This window comes from Ovis aries, chromosome 7, assembly GCF_016772045.2.
Source record: "Ovis aries strain OAR_USU_Benz2616 breed Rambouillet chromosome 7, ARS-UI_Ramb_v3.0, whole genome shotgun sequence".
In the NCBI taxonomy this organism is placed as follows: domain Eukaryota; kingdom Metazoa; phylum Chordata; class Mammalia; order Artiodactyla; family Bovidae; genus Ovis; species Ovis aries.
Window position 1 is genome coordinate 46,497,365 of NC_056060.1, and position 6,927 is coordinate 46,504,291.

Sequence of the window (6,927 nt, forward strand, 5' to 3'; positions counted from 1 at the left end):
ATTTCCAGACTAGGACCGACTCTTTCCGGGAGTATGCTAGGTAATCCTCTCAGGCAAAGCAAAATACTAAATCCTGTATTCAGACTTGAAAAACCTCTTCTTTCAAATTAATTATTTTTGTTAGTGTCTTATAATATGGTAGTGCATTTTCAGAGAAAGACAGGAATACACAAAAGCACACATTTATAGCTCAATTTTTTTATTGGCAAAGTGAAATTATACTTTTTGACCAAGACAGTTTCATGGTGACCGCAGTTGCCTTGGGAAAATTAACTGTGGGTACCATAGCTGGGAACTCAAAGATAGCCCCATGCCCAAGGGTTCTTGAACACGCCAGTTGGTCTGATTTGTATAGGAGACCAAGGTGAGATAATACAAGTAAAAGTACCCCAAGGATGTAAAATAAATCAAAAGGATGCCAAAAGTTGCAAACAGAATTTGTCTTTAAAACTGCCCCACAGCTGATGTTAGATTCTTGGAAACCAAGGTCTGTGTTAAAGGTTAAGAGGAGAATCTTCAAAAGAAAGATGAGCAAGTTGACACTGATGCTGTGGAAACTTTTTCAGATCTGACTGAGCAGATTTGAAATTGTTTATTTACTTGGCATTCCTACTGTCTATTCTAGAATCCTTAAAGCCTTATCTGTGGGAAAATGGAAACACTGTAGAAAGTGGAACTGTGTTTTGAAATACCCGAACGAGTTTTTAAGGCACCTTTACCTTTTTATATGGGATGGCGTTTATCATTCTGCGGTCCAGCATTGATAAAACACTAGCAGGAAGGCTCGTGGTGAAGGAAATAGCCGGGTGAAGAAATTGACTACCCAAGCATTAATAAGTAGGAGGTTCCATTTGTTCTCAACCCCCCTCCAGCTTCAACATGTTTTCATGCCCAGCCAGGGAGGTGGCATTTTTCTGTTTTTCAGAACTGAGCTGAACCTGTGTTTCAGGAGCTCTGGCTTGACAAGGTTTTATTCTACGAGGAACAAAGTGGCAAACTTTCTAATTTAGTTAAAATTCCTGTAACTTAAGAACCAGCTCAAAAGGATCTTGGTGCAGAATGGTCTGTTTGCCAGAGAGAGGACTCCACTGGCGTGACAACTATTTTTAGGGAGAATGCTGGCAGGCAGCATCCTAATGAAAGGCACAACAGAGGTAGCCTAAATGCTTTCCTGCTCTGTCCAACCTCGACTGGAGAGAAGGCCTTTTTTACAACCACAGTTTTCTGAGTTCAAAGATTTTATGTGTCTCTCTCTGCATATTGCATGTGCTTCAACCACTGCTAAGTTCCATGGAGAGGGGGGAAAAAAAAAGATGCCATTTGCAAACCCACAGCTTAATGGTGGATTGTTGGTCAGGAATGATCAGTTTTAGGGCTTGAGGAAGGGCATATTGAGAGATATAAAATCTGAAGTGTAACCAAAGAAAATGCTGGGTAAACCTGAGTAAGGCAGGGAAATCAAACCTTTTCATGGAGAAAATAATGGTTTTTTTTGTTGTTGTTGTTACAAATGCCTTTGTTGAAGGCAAGAGTTATTTTATTAGAACAAGGGAGTCTACTTAAACAACAGGAATATAAACAGGACCTTCTTTTCTGTCTGCTGACAGTTTTCGGTTTCTTGTGGGAGAATTTTAGCTGGGAGAGTGGAGGGGAGCAGGAGCCCTGTGCTGGCTGGAGGTCAGGAGACCTGGCCTGGCTTGTCTATGTCAAGAAATGACTTTTGGGTTTGACCTTGAACCAGACCTTCTGCTCTCAGACCTCAGTTTCCGCTCCTGTAAGTGGTGCTTCTTCTATTAAGTGGTGCTTCATAGGCACACCTGAATCACCTCCCAGCTCTAAGAGTGTGACTCTATACCTGTTGGTTTCCATGCTTCTTCTTTCCTCACTACACATGGGAATAATTTCTTTCTTCCAACAATGGAGCCCTGTTCTGGTTTGGCCCTGTGTTCTCCCACTGTGGTGGGCAGATCAGCACCAAGTACCATCTTCCATGGAGTCTAACCCACGTTTGTGCATATGCTGCGATGTTATGTTACCTACCACTTAGAAAAAACCACACGACAGTTCTACCTATGTCATTGTTCAGTCGCTCAGTCCTGTTTGACTCTTTGCAACCCCATGGGCTGCAGCATGCCAGGCTTCCCTGTCCTTCACTAGCTACCAGAGCTTGAGCTCATTTCCATTGCATCAGTGATACCCTCCAACCATCTCGTCCTCTGTGATCCACTTCTCCTCCTGCCCTCAATCTTTCCCAGCATCAGGGTCTTTTCCAGTGAGTTAGCTCTGGATATCAGGTGGCCAAAGTATTGGAGCTTCAGCTTTAGCATTAGTCCTTCCAATGAATATTCAGGACTGATTTCCTTTAGGATTGACTTATTTGATCTCCTTGCAGTCCAAGGGCCTCTCAACAGTTTTCTCCAACACCACAGTTCAAAAGCATCAGTTCTTCAGTGCTCAGCTCTATTTGTGGTCCAACTCTCACATCCATACATGACTACTGGAAAAACCATAGCTTTGACTATATGGACCTTTGTTGGCAAAGTAATGTCTCTGCTTTTTCGAACACTGCCTAGGTTTTTCATAGCTTTTCTTCCAAGGAGCAAGTGTCTTTTAATTTTGTGGCTGCAGTCACTATCTGCAGTGATTTTGGAGCCCAAGAAAATAGTCTCTTACTGTTTCCATTGTTTCTCCATCTATTTGCCATGAAGTAATGGGACCAGATGCCATGATCTTAGTAGTCTGAGTGTTGAGTTTTAAGCCAGCTTTTTCACTCTCCTCTTTAACCTTCATCAAGAGGCTCTTTAGTTCCTCTTCACTTTCTGTCATAACAGTGGTGTTGTGAGAATGTCTGAGGTTATTGATATTTCTCCTGGCAATCCAGCTTATGCCTCATCCAGCCCGGCATTTCATGTGATGTACTCTGCATAGAAGTTAAATAAGCAGGGTGACAATATACAGCCTTGATGTGCTCTTTTTCCAATTTTGAATAAGTCTATTGTTCCATGTCTGGCTCTATTTCTTATTGACCTGCATACAGGTTTCTCAGGAGGCAGGTAAGGTGGTCTGGTATTCCCATCTCTTTAAGAATTTTCCACAGTTTATTGTGATCCACCCAGTCAAAGGCTTTAGCATAGTCAATGAAGCAGAAGTGGATGTTTTTCTGGAATTCTCTTGTTTTTTCTATTTGGGTTGTCAGCTGTGGGATGCACCTTGAATTCAGAAATTGATAATAATGTGCACCTCTTTGATGCAATGCAGCCACTAAAGGCAGTGTAGTGATTGGTAGAACAGGTAGTGGGGGACACACCAGAGAGATGAACATGGGAAGGATGTTCCTGAAAGTCTTTCCAAAGACTACTAGGTCTGTTGAGGGGATTGGTGGCATTAAAAGCCAGACTGCCTGCCAAAGTTTCGTTCTCAGCTCTGCCACTTATTGGCTGTGTGACCCAAGACAAGTTTCTTCACGTCTTTGTAACTCAGTTTGTTCATCTGTAAAATGAGTGATGAGGATAGCAATTGCTTCATAGGAGTGTGGTAAGGATCATGTTAGTGAATGAATGTAAAGTATGTGGAACAGAGCCAGGCACTTGGTAAGTACTCCCTGAGTGTTCTGATTAATGTGGATGTGACTGTATGGTCAATGCCCAGATCCCCCTCCAGGATGTGAGCTCTGGGAAAGCTGGAGACAGGCTTATTTGCTCTCTCATCATAGCTCCTAGTACCTGCCAGTACCTACTATATAATTAAGTGCTCAATAAATATTTGTGAAAATGAATTTGCTCTTTATTATCTCCTAGGGCTTCCCAGGTGGCACAGTGGTAAAGAATCCGCCTGCCATTGCAGGAGATGTGGGTTCAGTCTCTGGGTTAGGAAGATCCCTTGGAGAATGGAATGGCAATCCACTCCTGTATTTTTGCCTGGGAAATTCCATGGACAGAGGAGACTAGTGGGCTACAATCCATGGGGTCACAAAGAGTTGGACATGACTGAGCCACTGAGGGTGCGTGCACTCACACACACAAACATACTGGACATTAGCCAGTATTCACTGACCTCACAACACACACGCACACATTGGACATTAGCCAGTATTCACTAACCTCACAAGGCTCTTTCATGTAATGAGCATGACAAAAACCCGTTGCAGGTAGTTTTTGTACAGTTAGCAAGTGTATCAGAGACCTGTACTCTTAGGTCCTTCCTTGCAAATGAGGGGTGTCTTTGTCTTATCAGCCTGTAGATTCTGGCCTCCTAATAAGGACAAAGTAGATGCTAGAAATAAGTGAGTAAGAAGACCCATTGTTCACATAGCTCTACTTTCTCAAGGCTCTGCTGATTGGAAGGCAGATGATGTCCTTGAGCGACTCCACAACCCAGATAAGGCTGTCTTAAGACAAAAGGACTGTCCCTGCTTTGACAAATGGGACTGACCTTCCAGTCCTGGTGAAACATTCTGGCTTCAACAAAGTCTGTATCAGGTGGGAGATGATATATGGCTGGAAATATGTAAATCCACAGGCAGGTGTTAACTGGCTGCCTTGTTATGCAATTAACCCACAATTTACAAGCACCTCCAAATAAGTAGGTAAGTTGTATTTGCTGTCTCTCCTGCCTTTTTTTTTTAATTTATTTTTTTACTGAAGGATAATTGCTTTACAGAAGTTTGTTGTTTCCTGTCAAACCTCAACATGAATCAGCCATAGGTATAGATACATCCCCTCCCTTTTGAACCTCCCTCCCATCTCCCTCTCCACCCCAGCCCTCTAGGTTGTTACAGAGCCCCTTTTTGAGTTTCCTGAGCCACACAGCAAATTTCTGTTGGCTGTCTACTTTACATATGGTAATGTAAGTTTCCGTGTTACTCTTTCCGTACATCTCACTCTTTCCTCCTCTCTCCCCACGTCAAGTCTATTCTCTATGTCTGTTTCTCCTGGCTTTTTAGTGAAGTGTCCACATTAAGAAACATTCTGAGAAAGATTCATTAGTCTTAGATCCTAAGAGTCTCTCTCTGAATTAAGATTCTGTAATTTAGCTTCAAATAACACTTACTTAAACACAAGATAAGTCAATGAGTAAAATTGGAGGGATTTTTTTTTTCTTTTTTTTTCCTTAGTATGTTTGCCTTGGTACTACCTCCAGCAGTCAAGGAAGGTAACTGCAGAAATATTCTGATTCTATCAGGCTGGAAGTGAAGCAGCAACCAAGGAATGAGAATTTCACAGTTAATCTGAGCCCAAGGAAGAAAAGATATCTTCTATTATTTGGTCCTCTGTCAACAGTTTCAGATAGGAGCTTGCTTTTCCATCCATTATCTTTTCCTCTGATCCAACACATTAGCTTGGTTCTCTTTCTCTGAAGTTAATCCAAATTTCTGTATTTTTCCAAAATACAGAAACTTTCAATTCAATGTCACTCTATTTTCAGATACTTGAACTTTTGAATTCCTAATTGAAATTTTGATTCAATTTGCAAAAATGAGGACTGGGAGGGCACGATAATTATCTTCAAACAGTTGAAGATCTGTCATGGGAAAAATGAAAAACATAGTTTTATAAGTATGTAGAACAAGGGATGCATGCTGTAGAGGGGTTTTTTAATTTATTATAAAGGTGTGCTGTTTGTCAGTCAAGGATGAGCAAAAATGAAATTGGTTATCCCAGGAGATAGTAGGTTTCTCACACCAAGATACTCCATGGATTTGGCAGGGTTTGCAGATTTGGTGGACATTCATGCTCTTTTCCAGTATCTGACTCTTCTCTCATTCAGGTCATGTAGAAGACTGAAATTCCGGGCCCACCTGTGCTCCAGTGAGACCATGTGACTACTTCTGGCTCTTATGTCTAGCCCATGACGTTTAATTATGGAACTTTCAGGAGGCTCCTCCGTGGCCAGTGTAATCTGAAAATCACATGGAGCTTCCATCAGCTTGACTCCCAGGGGGGTAACCAAAAGCAGAGACCTCTTGTGTCCTACAGTGGGCATGTAGCAAGAAGGAGAAATAAACACTGCTTTTAAGCCACTGTGGCATAACTGAACTCGTCCTGTTAGGGGAAGCACACTGAAACCTGCCCACCCTGGCCAGGCACCATAGTAACCATTTGCATGAGTTGTTTTATGACAGGAGATCCTGATAAGGAATACGAAACGAATAAGCCACCACCAACGGGAAGAGTTCGGGAAAGGTCTAAAGGAGACACTGCGTGTCCGTCCACTTCCCAGAATCCCTCTCGCTAGCATCCATCTTGGCTAAGGGATGCGTGTGCCACCAGGAAATACTCTGAATTAGAATGATTGGTTAAAGACCACCTAGAAACTAGTCCCATCACCATAAAACTCGACATTGTGAGCCACGTGGCAGAGCAGTTCTCCTGGGTTCCTTACCCTACTGCTCTCCACCCGGTGCCCTTTCCCAATAAAGTCTCTTGCTTTGTCAGCACATGTGTCTCCTCGAACAATTCATTTCCAAGTGTTAGACAAGAGCCCAGTTTTGGGTCCTGGAAGGGGTCCTCTTTCCTGCAACAATCCCAAACAGGGATTGGGTTCCCTTATTCCTGGGTAGCAGCAAGCTCAGGAAGATAGTTTCCTCCTCTAGCCTCAGGGTTGGATTTTGGTTGGTCACAGCCAATCATGGCTATTTAATTTCTTTTTTTTTCAGTGGGATAAAACCACCCATGGCTGGTCACATGATCAGGTTCCAGCTGATGGGACTGAAGAGCGGTCATGGGTGGGAGCAGCCTTTGAAGAAGGTTTTCTTTCCTTACAAAGAGAGGGAAAAGAACAAGGAGAGAAATTATTTTCTTTCCACTGTTGATTGTTTTGTGTGAGACAGATATTTGAGTGGGGAAAGCTATTTCAGACAGAGTGTGTGGAGATGATGTAATAAAAATAGAAATAAAGTGCATAGTAAATTTAATGCGCTTGACTTGA

The 6,927-nt window shown here is 42.5% G+C and overlaps 1 long non-coding RNA gene across 1 annotated transcript; it reads left to right on the forward strand.

Annotated features, from left to right (window-relative positions):
• Window positions 1-4,451: 4,451 nt before the first annotated feature.
• LOC132660098 (uncharacterized) lies at window positions 4,452-6,436 on the forward strand. The gene is made up of 2 exons (XR_009601324.1): window positions 4,452-4,585; window positions 5,767-6,436. It is a non-coding gene; the product is annotated as an uncharacterized LOC132660098 (long non-coding RNA).
• Window positions 6,437-6,927: the final 491 nt, after the last annotated feature.